This window comes from Vicia villosa, linkage group LG2 (assembly GCF_029867415.1).
Source record: "Vicia villosa cultivar HV-30 ecotype Madison, WI linkage group LG2, Vvil1.0, whole genome shotgun sequence".
NCBI lineage: Eukaryota > Viridiplantae > Streptophyta > Magnoliopsida > Fabales > Fabaceae > Vicia > Vicia villosa.
The window spans coordinates 112,626,651-112,636,543 of record NC_081181.1 but is presented as its reverse complement, the minus strand read 5'-3'; positions in this window follow the sequence as shown (position 1 = coordinate 112,636,543).

Below are 9,893 nucleotides of genomic sequence, written 5' to 3'. Positions count from 1 at the left end.
CAAAAGTTTTGAATCCAAATTCAAACCCTAACATTTCAAATCTAGCAATTTCAAGAACAAAATCTCTATTTTTATGTTTCTACCCATCACCTATCATTATATAAATCAATGATTCAAGGAATGCCACCCTTACCTTAGATGAAGACACTTCTAAGATTCTTCCTTCTCTTATCTTCTTTTCTCCTTTTTCTCCTCTTTTCTTCTCTTCTCTTCTTTTTTCACTTCTCTTCTTTCAAATTCTATATCTCTCTTGTTTTGTATAACCCTTACTAACTTAAATCCACTAATGGGCCTAGTAATAAATACTTTCTCTTTAGTTACTTTTTTTTTTTACCAAAGGAAAATCAACTCATATCATTAATAAGTAAAAATTCAATACAAGGAGGTGTCAAATGAAAGAAACTACGCCTAGTCCAAGAATCGGCCGCCTTCGTTATGGCGTGAGCAACCGAATTTGCTTGGAGCTTTACAAACTTTACCTCAAAGTTAGGACAATTAAACAATAACCTACGGATAGACGAGATAATAGCACTAAAATCGGAGGACCCAACCACATCCCTACGGATGGCATGAACCGTATTTTGAGAATCACTCTCAAAGGTAACATTCTCTAAATTAAGATCAATAGCAAACTAGATAGCTTCTTTGAGAGCTAACGCTTCCGCTTCTAGAGTTGGGAATGAAACAAAATCCCAAGCTGCTCCGACATAAACAAAAGTTCCCATGTGATCTCTTATACACCAACCTCTATTAGTGGTACCCCGATTAACATTAAAGCCCGCATCAACATTGCATTTCAACCTACCAATTAACGGTGGATTCCAATTAACAATAGGTTGATGAGTTTGCTCCCGGCCACTACTTTCTTGAGCCATAAACCATTCTTGCCAACTACAAAAAGCATTCAACCCAAGCTTAGAATACGCCTCACTCTCATTATTCCAAATCATGTTATTACGGTTTCTCCATAGAATGTCAATCATCATAGCGACTCTCCCCGCCACCAAACTATCCTCCCGACTACAAATATCCAGAATTAGAGAAGAAGCGTCAAGAAAAGTATGAAAACGGGAATCAATAATATGAGACAAACCTGCTGTCCGCCAACTCTGATTAGTAACACTACACCCGAAAAAAACATGCCAAGAGTCTTCCACTTGATGATTACATAACGGACACTCTAACGGGCAAGAAACATGATATTGTTGTAGCCTTGTTCTAGTCGGGAGGCAATCCCGACAAATCCTCCAGAGAAGGTGTTTCACTCTGGGTGGAGCCTTGATATTCCAAAGACTACGCCAATCTCCATTCACGTCGTTAAAACCCGACTTTCCATGCTCCTTTACCCAGAATCTATACCCCGACCAAACACTATAACAACCATTTTGCTCCTCTTTCCAAACCCATTTGTCTTCCAAGACGTCATCCACCAACGGGGTTTGGATAATATCTTTCACAGCTATAAAATCAAACAAATCCCGAATTAAAGGTATGTTCCAAAATTTTCCATCATTAGACAATATGCCGTTAACAGTGAGATCATAAACACCTTGACGTTGGGGACCTTTCACCATTCCGTCACTCACTCCTCTAATCCACGAGGCACCCATCACAGGTATATTCCTACCATCGCCAATGCTCCACCTACAACCAAGAGTTAAAATCTTTCGAGCTTGCCAAATACTTCTCCACACAAAACTAGGATTATTACACAACTTAGCATCCAAGAACGACGTATGAGGATAATACCTTGCTTTATAGATTCTGGAAACCAGTGAGTGGGGCTTAGACAAGAGATGCCACCCTCTCTTAGCCACGATAGCCATATTAAAGGACTTAAGATCACGGAAACCTAAGCCACCTTCAGACTTAGCACCTGCCATTCTATCCCACGACATCCACCTGATACAGTTACGCTCCCCACCACCACCCCACCAAAATGAATTAAGCATTTTCTCAATGTCAGAGACAATACCCTCTGGGAGAATAAAGAGGCTCATAACATAGGTAGGAATAGATTGGAGAACCGATTTAATCATCACTTCCTTTCCTGCTTTAGAAATCGGTCTACCTCTCCACGAATTAATCTTCTTCCAAATTCTATCCTTCACATAACCAAAAGTGGCCTTCTTACTCCTGCCTATCAGAGACGGGAGACCCAAATAGGTACCCGTACCAAGAACATGACGAACCCCCATGATATTAGCCAGATCCTCCTAAGCAGGTATACTGATATTCCTGCTAAAAAACACCTCAGATTTTGAAAGGTTAATGTCCTGACCAGATGCATCAGCATAAAGATTAAGAATCTCCATAACTTTGTGAACTTCAGTGAGATTTGCCCTGCAAAATAAAAAATAATCGTCAGCAAAAAGCAGGTGAGACACACTGGGTGCGCCTCTGCAGATTTGGATCCCATGAAGATCCCCACTAGCGACAACTTTCCTGACAAGAACCGAAAGACCTTCTGTAATAAGAATAAAGAGATATGGGGAAAGAGGATCCCCCTGTCTCAAGCCCCTCCCTGGTATGATTGGACCAACACTTTCTGCATTCACCAGCACAGAATAATTCACCGACATGACACACATCATCATCCAACAAATCCAACTCTCTGCAAAACCCAACTTAGCCAGCATTCCCCTCAGAAATCCCCAATCCACCCTATCATAAGCTTTACTAATATCAATCTTCAAGGCCAACTGGGCATTATTTCCTGAAGTCCTCCTCTTTAGCGCATGGATAACTTCAAACGCAATCATGGCATTATCAAGAATATATCTCCCCTCAACAAAAGCTGATTGCTCCTCACCAATACATTTATCCAAACATTTCTTTAATCTATTGGCCAGAAGTTTGGACACAATCTTGTATGCTACATTGCATAAAGATATCGGACGTAAATCTTTCGCTTTAGTTACTTATTCTCACTATTAGTCTCAATTAGTTATTTCTATATATTCCCACACTCACAAATTCAAATAATATATAATACACATACATATATTCCATTTAATCAATTATCCACATAATAATCCAATTAAATCACATATTCACCAAAACTCAAATAATTAATTATTCAACACATCAAATAATAATTATCATAGCAATTAAATAATAAAATAGTTACTAAATAAAAAAATTGGGGTGTTACAACAAATCCCATATATATGTGTGTGTAAATTTAAAATTAGATATTTAAATATAAAATGAATAATGATAATATAAATTCAATTGTATTTTATAATTATAAAAAAGAAAAAAAAATATCTCTAAAATGGAGATAAAAAATTGAAATTTGAAAATAAGAATTTTGTGTCTCAAATAAATTCATATATTATTTAAAATAAAATATGTATTTTGCTGCTAGTGACCCGTGAAAAAAAGATAAATTTTAATATTTGAAAAATAAAAATTTTGTGTCTCAAATAAAGACTATTGTCTATTAAAATAAAATAAGCATTTTGCTTATAGTGTCCCGTGAAAAAAGTGGAATTTTGACATTTCAAAATCTAAATTTTGTGTGTAAAGTAAAGCCAATTTTAATTAAAATAAAATAGGTATTTTGCTGATAGTGTCCCGTGAAAAAAATTTGACATTTGAAAATAAGAATGTTGTGTCTCGAATAAAAGCAATTTTAATTAAAATAAAATAGGTATTTTGATGATAGTGACTTGTGAGAAGAAAAAAATTTGACATTTGAAAATAAGAATTTTGTAGCTTAAATAATCAAAATAATTAAAATAAAATATGCATTTTTCTGATAGTGATTTGTGAGTTTAAAAGTTAGTTGTGTGTATTGCTATTTACTAAATGTCAATATTATATACATTTATACACCAATAAATAGTTAATATGATAATCATATACTATAATTAGATATTTTAATATATTAAAAATAATTAGGATAAAAAAAAATTAGGTAAAAAAAGATAAAATGATGATATGAAAAGAAAAAAATAAATATAAAAGATGTTGTGAATTCAATGCCAAGAACAAAGTATAAAACAAGGAAGAATAAAGGACAAGGAAGAAGAGGAACACAATAATTAGTTATAACTGCTATTCTTTTACTTTCTCTTAAAACAAGATTACAAGTTTACAAGAATAACAAATAACCTCTCTCACCCTAAATTAGGATTTGCAGCCTTGCAATGATGAGAGACTAGTATGCTATTTATAATAAAACCTAACATACTAACTAATGGGCTTTTTCCACAAGGCCCATTACACAAGCCAACTTAATAAACAAGCTAACTTAACAAATTAGGGTTTAAACACTAAAACCTAATTTAACATGCTAACGACCCTAGCATCTTCGACACAAGCATGTGAACAACTTCGACTTCATGCTTAATCCTGTCGAACCAAGAAGCTACCCTTCGACCATACTAGAGTTCGATCCAATATCTCACAAATCTCCACCTTGGATCTAACTCTACAACATCAAGGGAACAAACTAGCTTTCTTCATGCAGCTTTATCAACTGCATACAGTGGAAAAACTTGCAGCTCAGCAATGTCTTGGTGATCATATCAGCAGCATTGTCTTCAGTCGAAACCTTCAGCACTTGGACTTCTCCACGCTCGATTACTCGTCTAACGAAATGCAGCCTCACATCAATGTGCTTAGTTCGCTCATGATAGGCTGAATTCTTCTACAGGTGTATTGCACTTTGACTATCACATTTAACAGTGATACCTCGACCTTGAAGTTTCAGCTCCTTCGCAAAACCTTCAAGCCACAATGCTTCTTTCACAGCTTCAGTTAAGGCAATATACTCCGTTTCAGTGGTTGATAGAGCAACAACCTTCTGAAGTGTTGCTTTCCAACTAATTGCTGTGCCAAACATAGTGAAAACATATCCAGAAATAGATTTTCTGGAATCCATACAACCTGCATAATCAGAGTCGACATATCCTTCTATTACTGCTTTACTATCTTCACCCAAGGCTCCACCATAAATTAGGACTCTATTCAGAGACCCATTTATGTACCTTAAAATCCACTTCAATGCTTGCCAGTGAGCCTTTCCAGGGTTCGCCATGTACCTGCTTACAAGACTTACTACATATGCTATGTCGGGTCTAGTACAGACCATAGCATACATCAAAGAACCGACTATATTAGCATATGGGATGCTATTCATATAGGCTCTTTCGACATCAGTACTGGGACACTGATCAATACTCAGCTTGAATTGAGGGTTTGTTGGAATCACAACTGGCTTCGAATTCGACATACCAAACTTTTGAAGAATCTTCCGTAGATATGCCTCTTGAGATAGGCATAACTTCGACTTCTTTCTATCTCTTCGAATGTCAATTCCAAGAATCCTGGAAGCAGCTCCCAGATCCTTCATATCGAACTCCTCATTGAGTTCAGCCTTCACCCTCGTCACATCTTCAACATTGTTGCTTGCTATGAGAATATCATCCACATAAAGCAACAAAATAACAAATGAATTACCAGGTCAAAATCTGAAGTAAACACAGTGGTCGAACTGACTTCTAATGAAACTTATGTGTGCCATGAACTTGTCGAATCTCCTATTCCACTGTCGAGGAGATTGTTTCAACCCATATAAAGATATTTTTAGCTTGCACACATAATCTTCCTTTCCCTTTTCGACATACCCTTCAGGTTGCCTCATCAGGATCGTTTCATCTAAATCACCATACAAGAACGCAGTCTTCCCATCCATCTGTTCTAGTTCAAGATCGAACTGTGCCACCATGGCAAGCAACATTCGAATGGACCTATGCTTCACAACAGGAGAAAACACATCATTGAAGTCGACACCTTCTTTTTGAGTGAAACCCCTTGCAACTAACCTTGCCTTGTATCTTTTCGACGTCACTCCTTCAATTCCTTCCTTAACTTTGAAAATCCATTTACAGCTGACTAACCTTTCCCCAGCAGGTTTCTTGATCAGTTGCCAAGTGTGATTATCATGAAGAGATTTCATCTCATCATCCATGGCCTTCAGCCATTCAGTCTTATTTTGATTCCTCATAACTTCCTTGTAGTCTCTAGGTTCTTCGTCTAGAACCTCACTTGCAGAGATTAAGGCATAAGCTATAAGATCTGCATACCCAAGTCTCTGAGGTGCCTTGATGACTCTTCTCGACCTATCTCTCGACAATAGGTAGTCATCGACAGTTTCCTCATCCTCGGCATCTTCTGCTTCTTCTTCGACTTCATCTGGGATATGCAATTCAGCATCAACATTCTCCACCTCAACAGGAATCTCTACCTGTTCTAGCTCTTCTTCAGATGTTTCTGTACTTCGACCAACATCATCAGTTTTCTTAAAAGCCATTTCAGCTTCATTGAAAACTACATCTCGACTGGTGATACACCTCTTGTGACCTGGCTCTAGGCACCATAGCCTATAAGCTTTGACTCCTTCAGGGTATCCCATGAACATGCATTTCAGAGCTCTAGGTTCGACCTTGTCTTGCCTAATGTGAGCATAGGCTACGCAGCCAAATACTCTCAGTTTGTCGAGATCTGGTGGATGTCCCGACCAAACTTCTTCAGGTGTCTTCATATCTAACGCTGTCGAAGGACATCTGTTTATCAGATATGTTGCTGTTGAAACAGCCTCAGCCCAGAACACCTTCGTTAACCCCGCACTTGTCAACATGCATCTGACTCTCTCCAAAATAGTTCGATTAAACCTTTCAGCCAAACCATTTTGTTGTGGAGTACCTGCAGTAGTTCAATGCCTTGCAATACCAGAGGCAGCACAAAAACTATCGAATGCCTCATTGCAAAATTCAAGGCCATTGTCGGTTCTCATCCTCTTGACCTTTCTGCCAGTCTGATTTTCTACCAGAGTCTTCCAACTTTTGAAATTCTCAAAAGTTTCATCCTTAGTCTTCTGGATGAATACCCATAACTTCCTGGAATAATCATCAACTAGGGATAGAAAATACCTTGCTCCTGAATGTGATGGACACCTTGCAGGCCCCCAAAGATCAGCATGGATGTAGTCGAGAGATCCATGTGTTCTTTGTTTTCCTTTGTTGAACTTCACTCTGCAAGATTTTCCAAGTACACAGGGTTCACAAAACTTCAGCTTTTCGACTTTGTCTCCACCAAGCAGATTTTGTTTCCCTAATTCGACCAGACCCCTTTCACTGACATGGCCCAATCTCATGTGTCAGATTTCTGTCTTCGACAAAGGTTTCGTGGATGCAACATTTGTCGAACCACTTACAACTTCAGCCTCAAGGGTATACAAGCCTTGTTTCTTCACGCCTCTCAAGACTTCCTTCGAACCCTTCATGACTCTTAGGATACTTTTCTCTCCTTGGAAAACATATCCTTTCTTGTTGAATTCACCAAGAGAAAGCAGATTTCTCTTTAAGTCAGGAACATACCTGACTTCAGTCAACAACCTTATTGACTCATCATGGAGCTTGAATCTCACAGATCCAACACCTGCAATCTTGCAAGCCTTGTTGTTTCCCAGCAATACTGATCCACCATCTTGATCACATAATTCCTCGAACAAGTCTTTGTTTGGAGTCATGTGCCAAGTGAATCCATAATCCACTCCTTTTTAGAGTCACTGCTTGAAACCACAAGAACATCAAATGATTCGAAATCATCTTGAACAATGGCAGCGTTGCCATTATCCTTACCTCCATGATATTTCAGGCGTTCAGGGCACACCTTTATTGTGTGACCCTCCTTCTTACAATGAGAGCATCGAATGCCAGATGCTTCGCCACTGTAAGACTTCGACTGGATTTTGCCTTTCTTCTTGTCGAACTTACCATCCTTTCATAAGAGTTTTCCTTTAACGGCCAAACCTTTGCCAACAGTCGAAGGTTTATGCTCCTTTCGTTCATTCAAGTTCTTAGAGTACAAGGCTGATTGAACTTCTTCAAACGTCAGGGACTCCCTTCCATACAAGAGAGTTTCTTTAAAGTGAGCATGTGATCGAGGCAAAGAACACAATAGTAACAGCACTTGATCTTCATCATCGATCTTCACATCAATATTTTCAAGATCAAGAATCAGCTTGTTGAACATATCCAACTGCTCAGCCAATACTTTGTCTTCAATCATCTAGAATGAATACAAAGCTTGCTTCAGGTAGAGTCGATTTACTAGCGATTTGGTCATATACAAACTTTCAAGTTTCACCCATAACCCTGATGCCGTCGTCTCCTTTGATACCTGTCGGAGAACCTTATCACCAAGGCTCAACAAAATTGCGCTGTGTGCTTTCTCGATCATATTCGTCTTCTCCGCTGCCGTCAATTCTGCATTCATGGTTGCCTCTCCCTTCAACGCTTCCAAACAACCCTGTTGAACCAGTAGGGCTTTCATCTTCAAGCGCCACAGACCGAAATCATTCACTCCGGTGAACTTTTCAATCTCATACTTTGTTGAAGGCATCTTCTCCACGCTCACCGCACCAATTTGTTGTGAATTCAATGCCAAGAACAAAGTATAAAACAAGGAAGAATAAAGGACAAGGAAGAAGAGGAACACAATAATTAGTTATAACTGCTATTCTTTTACTTTCTCTTAAAACAAGATTACAATTTTACAAGAATAACAAATAACCTCTCTCACCCTAAATTAGGATTTGCAGCCTTGCAATGATGAGAGACTAGTATACTATTTATAATAAAACCTAACATACTAACTAACGGGCTTTTTCCACAAGGCCCATTACACAAGCCAACTTAATAAACAAGCTAACTTAACAAATTAGGGTTTAAACACTAAAACCTAATTTAACATGCTAACGACCCTAGCATCTTCGACACAAGCATGTGAACAACTTTGACTTCATGCTTAATCCTGTCGAACCAAGAAGCTACCCTTCGACCATACTAGAGTTCGATCCAATATCTCACAAAAGAAAAATGAATTTAATTTAAAAGAAGAATTAGATGGTGAGTGAATATAATTTAAAAAATGTGAAGTATGTAGAGTGTTTAATAGAGAGATTGAAAGATAGAGATAGTTTAATTTGTAAAATGAGAGAAAATATAATTTGAAATGAGAAAATGATTTTGTATTGCCAAGTACCAATATTTTATTGAATAGATAGTGTAATTAAATTGATATTTATGTAAATATTAATATACCTTTTTTGTAGTGCAATTAATTTGAAAGGAAATGACATTTATGTTAGCTTGGTAGCATGTTATATATATATATATATATATATATATATATATATATATATATATATATATATATATATATATATATATATATATATATATATATATATATATATATATATATATATATATATATATATATATATATTTATCAAGACAAGTTTAGGTAGTTTATCCAATAAATATTGGTAAAATAAATGAATATTTCATCTATCCTCTAGTTAGCTAATACATATATCCATCTAATGGTATTCATATCAAAGATATTTCTCTTGGGATTAATTGAAAATATACATGTTGAATAAATTTTATATCGTTTAATTTTGTAAAGGCAGAGAGAGTCGAAGGTTATATAAATAATTCAAATTCTTTGTTATAAGATGCACTTGTCAAAAACACCTTAACCTTGTATTTGACTTTTCTATTTTCTCTTATATTCTTGTGTTAGAGTGTTGTGAGTGGTAGTTAAATATTTACTTTGGAGAGTGCAAGTGTATTTGGATGGCTGAAGGTAGTCTATGTGTTGCAACAATTTTTACGTAATATTCCTGTGTAGTTGTCATTTAACAACAGTCGTGGTTCTTTCTCCGGTTTTAGAGTTTCAACGTTAATTACATGTGTTGTTAGTGTGTTCCTCTTTTTCTCTCTACTTTGTTTTCTACCAACAAAGTGGTATCAAAAGCCTTGATTTGATGGGGTATAAATTTTTTTGTATGCTCTGTGGTTGCAGTTTTATCT